Here is a 13,196-nt window from a genome sequence, read left to right as displayed (position 1 = left end):
AGGAGGGATATTAATTGTTGTTCTAACAGGCTTTCTTATAACTGCATTTTGCATCTACAAACACAAAACCAAACATGCAGAGAAGAAAATGTCTACCGAAGCTATTCACAACATCATCCCACTGCAAACGTCGGTAAGTCGATCGAGGACGCTCGACGTTTAAGGAGGGAGGAGTTATGTACACATGCGCTACGCGCTATGATACAGGTGCTGAGTAAGAAAACGGTCGCAAGCGAGCCATCGATGTTACCCCACGCGCGGAGTCAAGTTCCAACGGGAACTCCACTGGAAGCAGGTTCCCACGACCAGGTGTGGTGTCGTATGTTCAGACTAGGCATGGGACAATTGTGCGAGACCTATGCCGCACACTCAGTTCATTATAGTGTGCGGTTGATCGCCGCACGCGAAAAAGTGAACGGGTAGGTCTTCCGCACGCATACAGAACTAACTGAAATGTGCTCTGAAAGAGATGCAAGATAACTGTCGGTGTCATAGACTGAACGAAAAAAAAAAAACATTCGTTTTGGGTCGGCAGAATTTGTCACACACAACGACACAAGAAGATCGATCGCACTTTGCGCGAGAAAGAATGCACATATTGCTAGCGTGGTCAGATTGATCAATCGCACACAGCCGCACAAAAAGAACTCCTGCCGCACACTGACCCCATTCTGAGTGAGAAAGAACACTCATAGCCGATGGGTCATTCGCAAACAGCCGCACGCGTGTTCAGTTGGGTCAGTCGCACACTACCGCACAAAAAGAACTCTTGTCGCACACTGCCGCACGCGCGTTCAGTTAGTTCAGTCGCTCACTGCCGCACTCGTATTCAGTGGGGTCAGTCGCACACTACCGCACGAAAAGAGCTCTTGTCGCACACTGCCGCACGCGCGTTCAGTTAGTTCAGTCGCTCACTGCCGCACTCGTATTCAGTGGGGTCAGTCGCACACTACCGCACAAAAAGAACTCTTGTCGCACACTGCCGCACGCGCGTTCAGTTAGTTCAGTCGCTCACTGCCGCACTCGTATTCAGTGGGGTCAGTCGCACACTACCGCACAAAAGAACTCTTGTCGCACACTGCCGCACGCGCGTTCAGTTAGTTCAGTCGCACACTGCCGCACTCGTATTCAGTGGGGTCAGTCGCACACTACCGCACAAAAGAGCTCTTGTCGCACACTGTCGCACGCGCGTTCAGTTAGTTCAGTCGCGCAAAAGAACTCTTGCCGCACACTGCCGCACGCGCGTTCAGTTAGTTCAGTCGCACAAAAGAACTCGTTAAGCGCACAGCAACATAAAAAAGAAAAGCCTGTAGATTTTACTCATTTAGATTAGCTTTCGTTACAAATCAACTTAAGTATATACAGTTTGTTCTCGAGCTACGTTTTCTAAGTTCTTGTGTGCAATTAGTATAATTGGCTCAAAGGATTCTCAAATGCAAGATAAATTACTGTTTTACCAAAAATTGTAGAGCCTCTTAAAAACCAGAAATTTTCAAATTTTCTGCATGAATTGTGATACATAAATGGTTTAATGTAAAAACCTAGTTACCTAGTTATGTATGAACCGCGTATCTCGGACTGACGGTATTTATAATTAAAAATGCAGCCTTAAAAGCAAAAACTTTTTGTTCTTGCATTAAAATCTCGATAAAATTAAACATAATATTTTAAAAAATGGTACTTAGCTACAATTGAGCGACTGACCTACCGCACGCGTTCAGTTCATCATACTGAACGAACTACATCGCACGCGTTCACTGAAAAGAATCAAATTGCCCAAGCCTAGATAGGATCTTCGTTTTTGAAGCCGAAAAATAGTTCTTTAGGGGATATGCTTGTTTGAGAGTGTATAGAATCATTGTAAATTGAGACTGCCAAATTAATTTTTGAAGTAGTTGATAGATTTTTTTGTAGAATCTCGTAGTGAGATTATGTTGTGCAATTCTCTTATTGTTCTATGGACAATTTCAATTGTTCCATTTGAAGAGGATTGACCAACACTTGTATAATGGAATTCTACATTATTTTCTTCAAGAAATTGTTTGATTGTGGTGGATTTAAACGAACATTCTTGGTCCATCACAAGCAAACAAGGTCTTCCAACGTTAGCGAAAAATTGAGTTAGTGCTTTTAGTATATGTATAGCGTTTCTTGATTGTAAAGGAATCGCCATGGTTAGTCTTGAGAACTTATCGCAAAGGGTTAGAAAATGTTTATCACTAATTATAAAGATGTCCATATGAACGATTTCCAAAGGTTTTTTAGGAGTGGCAGTAATTTGATATTTTTGTTTATATGGGCGTTTTTCATATTTAGCTTTTTGACATATTTTGCAAATGTTAATAAATTTAGTAATTTTAGTTTTCATGTTTGGAAAATAATATTTTCTAGCAATATGTAGTTTGGTCTCAATAATTCCTCTATGGTTTGCATTATGTTGTCGTTCAATAATCAAATCTTGGTCAATTTCATCAGTTACATCTTCTAAAATTGTTTTTGTCCAAAATAGTTTGATCGATTTTGCGCGAGAGAAATAGTTTTTGTAGATAATTTGTAAGTTTTGTAAGATTTTTTCGCTGCAACAAATGCCAGTAACACATTTGGGAGATGCATATTCTTTGATTATGTTGATCAACATAGCTGGTCCAAAAAGGTGTTTTTATTGTTATTCTATGATAATTTCCGAAAAGTGTAATTGCTTCTCGAGAATCATTATTATTTTCTTCTAGTATTATTTGATTTCTAAATTCATTTAGTGGTTTTTCAGTTGCTGGGATGAATTCGTCATCATTAGTATCTGCTGAGTGTTGCGTCATAGTGTCAGTATTGTTAGAGGCAGTATTTGCATTTAATTCGGATGTTAAAGCAGGGTTTTCCGTTATGCGGGATAGTGCATCTGCATTTCCATTAAGAGTACCTTTTTATACTTAATTTCAAATTCGAATTCTTCCAAGGCCAGTTTCCAATGAAGAAGTCTTCTATTTAAATCATTTTTCTGTCTTAGCCAAACAAGAGGTTTGTGGTCAGTTCTTATTTCAAAAACTGTTCCGAAAATGTACGGTCGGAAATGCTTGGTTGCCCAAACAATGGCGAGTAGCTCTTTTTCGGTAGCTGAATAGTTGCACTCTGTTTCGTTAAGCGTTCTAGAAGCGTAAGCGATTGGGTGTTCCTTACCATCTTCGAATTTTTGTGAAAGTACAGCGCCAAGGGCGAAGTCACTTGCGTCTGTTTCTAAAATGAATTTTCTGCTAAAATCAGGATATTTTAAAATTGGATCAGTAGTGAGCATTTGTTTACAATCATTGAAACAATTTATAAATTCGTCATTATGTGTTATTTTAGAACCTTTCTTAAGACATTTTGTGAGAGGTTTGGTCAGTTTTGAAAAATCTTTTATGAATTTTCTGTAATAACCAAGGATTCCTAAGAAGCCTTTAATGTGGGTTGTTGTTTTTGGTATGGGCCAATGCAATATTTTTTCTATTTTGTTTGGATTGGGTTTGATGCCATCTTGAGTTACGATGTATCCTAAGAATTCACACTCTTTTCTTAAAACTTCACATTTGTCTAATTGAACCTTTAAATTTGATTCAATTAATTTTTTCAACACTTTATTCAAATTGTCCAAATGTTGTTGGAGTGATTTACCAAAAATAATAATATCATCTAGATATACGAGACAGTTTCTTCCTACAAGGTCACCTAAAATATTATTCATGGCTCGTTGAAAAGTAGCAGGTGCGTTTTTCAAGCCAAAGGGCATTCGTATAAACTCGAAGTGTCCTTTTCTGTGCTAAAAGCTGTTTTTGGTCTATCCTTTTTATCAACTTCAATTTGATGAAAGCCGGATTTTAAATCAAGTGTAGTGAAGTACATGTTTCTACCTAACTTGTCCAAAATTTCTTCTATATTGGGAATAGGGTATCGATCATCGATCGTTTTTTCATTCAATTTTCTATAGTCAACCACGATGCGCCATTTCTCCTTTCCACTTGCATCTGATTTTTTAGGGACTATCCAGATTGGGGATGTCCATGGGGATATAGAATGTTGGATAATACCGTCAGCAATCATTTCTTCGATTTGCCTATTCACTTCTGCTTTATGAATATTGGGGTATCTATAAGTTTTTGTGTGAATGGGTATATCGTCTTTAGTTTTTATTCGATGTCTAATAGCGGTGGTGCATGAAAGTTTTTCTTTTTCTTGATGGATGATGCCTAGATTTTGTTTAAGAATTTCGAAAAGTTTATGTTTTTCTTCTTTGTTTAAATGATCGGTGCGAATTAAATTTTCGAGATTTGCTATGTAATTTTGTGGATGATCATTATATGGGTGTGTGCTCATGTGATTTATTTCGATCATTTTGTCTAATTCATATGTTTTTGCTGGTTTAGTCCAATGAAATGTTAATGTGTCGCCGTAATTCCTGGCAAGAACTTTAGCATATCCTTGTTTTGCTTTATAAACGCCTGAAGGAATTATTGCATCTTTTATTTGAATGTCTTTTGGAAGAAAAATGTTTCCTTTTGTTTGAGAAACAGGAAGCTTTATAATTTGAGAATTATTAGCATTTAATGTAATTGAAGGGGGTTCTAATGTTCTTATTTCTAAGTCGATTGTACGATCGGGTAGAATAAGTTTATGATTGTTTGTATCAATTAGTGTTTCCATATCGGAGAGTGATTCGTATCCGAGTATTCCGTCAAAATAATTATGACATTTGAAAAGGTAAAATTTTATTTTTTTATCTAGAATGGTTATGAATGTGCATTCTTGTGATTTGAACTTACCATTTTTATTTTTTATGGTGATTGTTTCGCATTTCACTCTTTGAGTTAGTGGAACTAATTCTGGATTTAGAAAGTTTTTGTTCGCTCCGCTGTCTACTAAAAGTTTGATGTTTGAGCCATTTAATTTTGTTGTGTAAAAGGGTAGTCCGTTAATCGCGTTTAACTCGGTGGGTTTAAGTTTGCAGTAATTTGAAAATTTACATCTTCTTCATTATCGGTTTCTTCGTCTGAATCGGATTCTTCTGATATTGTTTTTCCGTCATCTTCTTCGGCTGTATGCGAGAAAATTTTGTTTCTCATATAGGACCGTAAGGATTGATCGACATCCATGGGAACAATTTTTGTACGATCTGAAGATAGTTTCATGTTATTGAATGGTCTAATTTCAAGGTGTTTAGGTTGTGAAAATTTATTATCCCTTTTTACATTTTTATCGACACTAGGATGTTTTTCGAACCCATTATTGGTGTTTGATTTAGTTCTTTCGGCGTTTTGGAATCTGCATAGAAAGGCGTAAGCTGATTCCAAGTCTTCTGGTTGTGCGGTTTGTGCATATCCAAAATATGTTTTGCTCAGACCATTTATGAACGAAGCGAGGCATTCTTGTTCTAAAAACAGGTTAATTGCCTCCCAATGTGAAGCGTATACCGTATTCTGTCTTGCTACTGATTTCATATTGATCAAAATTTCTTTTGTTTTTCTATAGTGAAGGCTCAAAGATTCGTTTTGTTTTAGGTTCCACAATTGTGTTTGATACGTTGCGATGTTGTTTCGATCGCCATAAACGTTCTGCAAAATATCTGCGACTTCATCAAAAGTAGTAGGGTTTCCGTTCACATAAATAGTATCACGTGCTTTGCCTTCTATCTTATTAATTACGGTTTGTTCGTAGACACTAAATATTTCTGGTGCCACATTGTTTTTGAAGAGGTCTAGTGTTTTTTTTAACTGTTGTTAACCAACCGATTAACTGTTTTTTGTTTCCGTCGAATCCGAGAATGACCCTAATTGGATCCGGGATACGAAAATAGTCAGCACTGCGACTCGAGGTCGTTGGCTGTTGTTGTTGTTGGAAGCGTTGTAAACTATCGTTTTCCGCTTGGAGTGTGTTAACGCGTTCCTCCAACAAGCGCATAGATTCAATCAATGCGTGTATATTTTGTTCCATTTTCACTGGTATTTTCTTGTCCCTAATGAATTTCAAAGAACGAACCTTTGGGAAAGGGGTATATTTTGGCATTCAATGATAAAAATTGTTTGTTGCCTACCGCCTTTTTATTATAAGAGTGGGGGAACTTATGCTTTAGGATGTAACTCACCTTTTTTATCCACGTGTCGGGAAATTAGGGTTTTCCGTTACCTGTCCTTTGCTTTGTCCTTCCTTTTCTTCTTCGGTCACTCGTTGTCCACGGGTTGGGTCAGCGATTGTCCTGCGTTGATTAGTTTACCCAGTAACGCTGGCTGGGGAGTCTTGCCGCTAGCTTTTGTTCGAATGTTCTCTTCCAATTCTAAATAGTTGAAACCAACCGTTCGTGCACTTGTTCTTACACTTTATGAAATAATGAAATTCACGCGATCGTCACGAGTCAACCACGGATCGGGCGATGGAGCAAAGTCCGGGCGATACACAGATTTATTTCCGTTATTTCACTGCACTGTACTTGAACACTTGTCACTGAACGTGAATTGGGCCTAGCCGACTGCGCCAATTATGTTTACGATTGCCCGGAGTAAGTTTAAAAAAAATATTACTGGGGATCTTTATTTGCGAACTGCTAAACTAAGACTAAAGCTAACTTCTGGATTCGGTACTATTTAGCTAGGCTGGTGTTTTCGGTGCTGCCAGGTTTGCCGGTCACGTTGTCGTCCACGTTTATGATGATCATGTTGCCTCGGTCCGTCTGAACATACGACACCACACCTGGTCGTGGGAACCTGCTTCCAGTGGAGTTCCCGTTGGAACTTGACTCCGCGCGTGGAGTAACATCGATGGCTCGCTTGCGACCGTTTTCTTACTCAGCACCTGTATCATAGCGCGTAGCGCATGTGTACATAACTATACATTTTTCAATTGTTTTGCTTGTTGTATAAAAATATATGTTGACGATCTATAAAATATGCTCATCATGTTTTATCAAAAACCGGCTCCGACCGGCTCAAGACAATTTCGGAACCTCCTCCACTTTAACCCAACGGAGCAAGCTCCGCACCCACGGCTCTGAAGCTAACTACGCTCCAGCTGCTCCGGAGCCGGCTCCGCACCAACGACTCTGCACTCACGGCTCCGGAGCCGGTTTTTACAGATTGCACAAAAAAAAAACATTTTCAATAAAGTTTCAATCGGGAAGATCCATAATTAGCTGATTAAATACTGTTGAAATAAATCTATAAAAAAATAGATAAGTTTTGAACATTGTTCAACAATCACTCAATCACATCGGGTGTTAGCTTCTACTCTTGCGAGAAGATAGATTCGTTTTTTAGGCTATCATACAATGCCGTCTCTATTGAAACGTTAGTCCAGAGCCGTTGGTCCAGAGCCGTTGATTCATCGCCGGCTCTGGAGCCATTGATTTACTGCTGGCTCCGGGGAGGGGGGGGGGGGGGTGAACGAGCAAACCTCCAGACTCATCGACTTCGAGTCCGGATCAGTCACTCTGGATCACTCCGGATCACTCCGGATCACTCCGGATCACCCCGGGTCAGTCCGGATCAGTCCGAATGAGTCTTAATGTCTACGAACAGACGGCGTTCACGGGCCTGCCCACGCCCGAATGCAGAGCCGATGGCATACAATTCTAACTTTATCATTAACATGAGAGGGACAGAGCTTATACCCCGAACGTACCCGAAAGGTATGCATGCTTCACTCATCAGGATCTAAAGGCAAGCACAAGGCAAAAGAGACATAGAAAAGTTACACGGCTACACATGCCCTCTAGACGCGTTGTATATGCGTTTCGCTCGGTATCACAGCGGCATACGGCAGGTAAGCAGTACAAATGCTGCTACCTGATACGCACACATGTTTATCGAACACAACTATTCGGTTCGGCTCGGTAAACTTCACGAGGACGCCGGAACAAAAGGGCGCAGACTTTTTCATGATTTTGTATGACTTCGGTTGTTTTAGACCGTGCGTCCGTGCGCTGACATCCCGACCCATCTGGACTCATCCAGACTAATCCAGACTCATTCGGACTTATCCAGACTCATTCGGACTCATTCAGACTCATTCGGACTGATCCAGACTCATTCGGACTGATCCGGACTGATCCTACACTTTGATCTTAGCCTTAAGGCCGAGAAGCGATTGATCCGGACTGATCCGAAGTGATCCAGAGTGATCCGGACTCATTCGGACTGATCCAGACTGATCCGGACTGATCCGGACTGATCCGGACTCATTTGAACTGATCCGGAGTAATCCAGATTGATCCGGAGTGATCTGGAGTGATCCGGACTGATCCGGACTGATCCAGTCGGATCCAGACTGATCCGGACTGATCCAGTCTGATCCGGACTGATCCGGAGTGGTCCGGAGTGATCCGGAGTGATCAGGAGTGATCCGGACTGATCCGGAGTTCAATCCGGTTGTGATCCGGAGTTCAATCCGGTTGTGATCCGGAGTCGGAGTCATATTTTGCGCACCGGAGTCGGAGTTGATCCATGACTCCGCTCCGGATTACCCATCACTACTCCGGAGCTGTTGGTGTGGATTCGGCTCTGGAGCCGTGGGTGCCATTGGTGCGCTCCAAAACACCCATTCCTATTCGGCAGTAACACAAGCCGGCATCGCGAATAAATGAACACATTTTAACAGTCGTTTAAAGTTCATTTTGGTTTAACCGAGTTCATTTGTTGTTCATTCCTGTTAAAATAAACGACCGTCAAAACAGTTAACGACTGCTCGATATCGCATACAGTCTGTTACGCGGTTTCTGCGTTCCCAACGAATCCGCGTAACTCGAATATCCGCGTAAGTCGAATTTCACGTTTTTTGACTTAAATTCTATTGAATACCCCGAGTTTTTGATTTAATGTAGTACTTTTATACACTTTATCATTTATTTGTTATGATTCGTGCAGAAAATTCTAATATTTATGGCTTTTAAGCGGTTTCAATTTGTTAGCAAAAATGCAATTTATACCGATCTTGAAGCAAATTGTATTGATTTGACATTTAATCTCTCAAATTTAGAAAACCGCGTAAGTCGAGAACCGTGTAACTCGGGAACAGACTGTATAGGCAAACACGGGGAAAAAATTCGAGCAGTATAATTAAACGACTGTTAATTTGTATCGCATACGCTCTTGACAGTCGTTTGTTTAACCGTAGAGTTGGCAACCAGATTTACACACGTAAGTTGGCAACCCGCTTACCCGGGTATTCCACACGTTTTGATGCAACAAATTAACGATTTTCATAGGTAAACAATGCTTTCTATATTTTAATGCTGTAAGCAAGTAATGCCGACCATATATTCTCTTCTATTTCATTTATTCATTGAGTTTTTTTTTCATTTTATTATAAAAATAACGGTCAAATTGAAATTTGGAATCGCTTGAATTTGACTCGAAAATAAGCACAATACGAAAAGAGGAAGAAGAGAAACGTCATTCTCCATACAAAATGTATGGAATACCCGGGTATGCTGGTTGCCAACTTACGTGGTAAAGTTAAAAAAAATCAAAATAAAATACTTACAGACTGTTTAAAATTACAATTTATGCAACAAAAACTCGGAAATTAAAAGTTAGGAGGCTACGGAAAATTTCAGGTTAATAAAAGTAATGAATCAAAAGTTATTTCAGTTTAAAGTTAAAAAAATACCCGGGTATCCGGTTGCCAACTTAAAGGTTAACGGCGGCATAGGACCAGTCGTTAAAATTAACAAATGAACTCAATGCGATCGCGATGCCAATTTTTTTTTGTATTTTGTTGCATATCTAATTTCAATTGATGACTTTTCCAGGGCTACGTATCTATTTCCATCATCATAAATATAGTCTGGGAAATGCCTTTTAACATCGTTGAAACTGTAGATGGTAGAGGCCACAAGGAGCTGTTGGCCGTCCCTGAAACATGGATTCAAGGAACAAGCAAAGGGAAAAATTACCTTATGTGGCCAAAAGTCCGGCGAGCCGATAGTTTAAACGCGCTTTTACTAGATGATTCAAGCATGCCTTCTAATTCATGGGAGAGAATAATGTGCAAGATAAAACGTACAGGACTGGAAACAATCGCACAAGCTAATCGCATTATACAGGATATGTGTTTGGTTTCATCAACGGATTGTAGTGATGTGCACGAAGAAAAGTTATGCAAACCTAGAAAGACGAAGCAACATGCTTTCAAACCAGACAACAGATTTCAACAAATGTTAGTTGAGGAACAGCCAAAAGAAGAGAGTAACGAGGCCATAGAATGCTTGAATGAAGACAATTCAATAGAATTTGAGAAAGAGGAATATTTGGAAAAGGATGAAACTAGCAGTGAAGTTGACCAACTTAAACTACACGATTCGGAACCTGCAAATCTCAGTACGAATGATCGCTTGGATAGATTAGAAAATACTTTGTTTATTGTATTATCAAAATTAAATATTCTTGCAGACAAAACAGTGATTACCACACCTGAACTTTCTCCTAGTATTTGAGGTGATTTCCGAAATATCCCCTTACTAATAACAACATTTATTCCGTCCAATCGAATAGTCGCGTCCATTCTTGCTAAGATCAATCACAAGACTGACGATTCTCCTCCTCTCCTCGAAAAGCCTCCTATTTTGACACTTCCATACGAACGGATGTATCGCCTCTCGCTATCTCACTCTCTCTGCGATTAGCCTGATTTTTATTTTGAATGCGCCGATACTTTTCGTTAATCGCTATTCTATCTTAACTGTTTTCATGTTTCTACTTAATAAACTTATATTTGTATGTTCTTATCTGATTATCTGATCATCATTCAATGATTGTTACTTGCCTTATTCGAATCTATGATATATATTTATTTTCCTTGCTGCTCTCGATCCCTACAGTATTGACGAACGATTGGAAAAATTATTGCTCTTTCTAATTTCTACTTCTAATTCTACAGTTTTGGCGAAATTAGATATTCTTCTAGATAAAACAGTTATTCCGGTATCCATGCGTCGCAAGAGAAATGACATAGGATTTCAAGTGGTCAGTAGCATAGAAGAGCTGTCAATTTTAGAATCAAACTTTCCCAACCAGATTATTTCAATGAATTTTCGTCATGGTTAGAACATAACATATGGGAAATCACCCCCGAAAATAGGATGATAGAAATTTTGGACCTAATTTTTTCAAAAAAATTTTTGACCCTCTGTAGTTGGACCGGCATAGGTAAGGGAAAAGAAAAAGTTCCTATGATGACACATAAAAATATTCTTGAATTATTTAGACTTCATGGCAGCACAGAAGAGGCTGTGGTCACCGATAAAGTTTTGGCTCGTTTTTTTTATGAAAAAGCTCAAAAATGCAACAAAACGAGCTTATTCGAAGGGATTGCGAAAAAGTACACAGCACAAGTTCGAATCTGTTTGAATTCATTGTTTTGTTGTATAACAATAAAATATGTGAAATTGAAATATTATTTCAATGTATGAATTAAAGGAATAAAAACATAAAGATCGGGTGTCCTGGTTTGTACTGCAACTAACTTGCATTTGATATCGTGAAAATTGAACGTAGTTTCCGCCCCTGACAAAGTTGATAATTTCCCAGCATAAATATTTAAAGCAGATGATTTGATAGGGTATTCAAAATAATCCCATTGCTTCAGGACTTCTCTGCCATGAAAGCTATGTAAAGAGGAAGAATTAGAATCTAATTTAATGAACCGGACATTTTTTTTCTGTTTCGTCAATACCCAACCATCGCGATCGTTGTCTTGCATTTTAAAATCTATGCTATTAGTGTTATGTGTTTCTCCTTTGTACTGATAAAAATTTTCCAGCTCCGATAATCTGTTTATAATTTGTTGAAGCTCTTGTCGTCGACCACGTAGTAGGTTTTTCAGAACTTGTAACAAATTTTCAAACGGGTAAGTTGACAAAGTAATTAACGGTCCGAAAAAAAAACACTTCATCGTACACATGTAAAAGATTGTGCACATTACTTGTGAGAAATTTGTCTCCATAAACATTACTGTACTGGACAACGAATTCTTTTAACATTTCGTTTGCAACATGCCAATTATTTTTATACACGTTTGTTGATAGCATTGTAATAGAGCAAAACAGTAGCAAGAAGTGGTTATATACATAATCCGGTAAAACATCTTTAAGCACTACTATTCCGGCATAATGCAAGAATGAACTAAATTCTGTTGCTTTCCAATATTTTAGTACGTTCAGACCTCTAAATGGTCTGTGTATTTCTGATGGAAGTTTGATGCGTTGCAAAAATTCCGAAATTTCACTGATGGCAGAAGCTGATAATTTTGCATGCAATCCTAGTGTACCATCCCTCCAACCTAGAAGCAATCTTCGCTGCACTCCCAAATCTATCAGGTGTAACCTATCTGATACAATTATGTCTCGAATCATATTCAAAAATGGAATTTCAAGCAATGGGCTACATTTCTTCTGATGTTGTCTATATGCTTTAGCTCGGAAATTCTTATCTGTGCGCATTTTATGATTCACCCCTTTAAAAATATCAGTATGTGAATCATGGTTGTATTCTCCGTGGCATGTGCATTTCAAGCAACTATTATATCCATTGAAATTTGTCACTCCTGTAATGATAAATATTGATTGATGATATTTAAACCTACAATTCATGTTAGCTTTGTTATTTTGTTACCTTTTAGAAAACATCTAGCTGGAGAATCAGCTATAACTGCTCGAAGTTTGATTGCAATGGTTACACCATTGATGGTTGTTCCTTTCACCAATATTATCTTTAATTCTTCAACCAATTTCTTCAAATATTCATCCGCATTTCCCGGCTTGGTATTGCCGCAAAAAATCCCAGCAATCATTGGACGAACATTGGGCATTTCATGTATATTGAAGAGAATCGGCCAAAACTGGAGACTGCTACTTTTGTAAAGAGGTAAACCATCCACAAATAAATTGAGCGACAGTGTTTCGAATGGTGGTCCCTGTTTACTAAATTTTAGAGTTAGATATTGATTATAACCAAAAAAGATATATTATCTTACCAAAAGAAGGATGAAAGACATTTTTGGATTCCATTATACCAAAATTGACCTCCATCAATCTTTGTTATTTCCGCCGGAGTCCTCTTTGTACGAAGCAGCGTTCTAGCATTTTCTGGAAGGTTTCTTCTTCTTCTTTGGCTCAACAACCGTTGTCGGTCAAGGCCTGCCTGTACCACTTATGGGCTTGGCTTTCAGTGACTAATTGA

At 38.9% G+C, this 13,196-nt stretch overlaps 1 long non-coding RNA gene across 1 annotated transcript; it reads right to left on the bottom strand.

The window, feature by feature from the left end:
* Positions 1-10,392: 10,392 nt before the first annotated feature.
* On the bottom strand, positions 10,393-13,189 carry LOC120906737. The gene is made up of 3 exons (XR_005740151.1): positions 12,991-13,189; positions 12,630-12,937; positions 10,393-12,561 (listed from the first exon to the last, which is right to left on the bottom strand). It is a non-coding gene; the product is annotated as an uncharacterized LOC120906737 (long non-coding RNA).
* Positions 13,190-13,196: the final 7 nt, after the last annotated feature.

The sequence above is a fragment of the Anopheles arabiensis genome, chromosome X, assembly GCF_016920715.1.
Source record: "Anopheles arabiensis isolate DONGOLA chromosome X, AaraD3, whole genome shotgun sequence".
Classification (NCBI taxonomy): Eukaryota; Metazoa; Arthropoda; class Insecta; order Diptera; family Culicidae; genus Anopheles; species Anopheles arabiensis.
The sequence above is the reverse complement of the archived record's forward strand: the minus strand, read 5'-3'. Positions and strand labels throughout refer to the sequence as shown.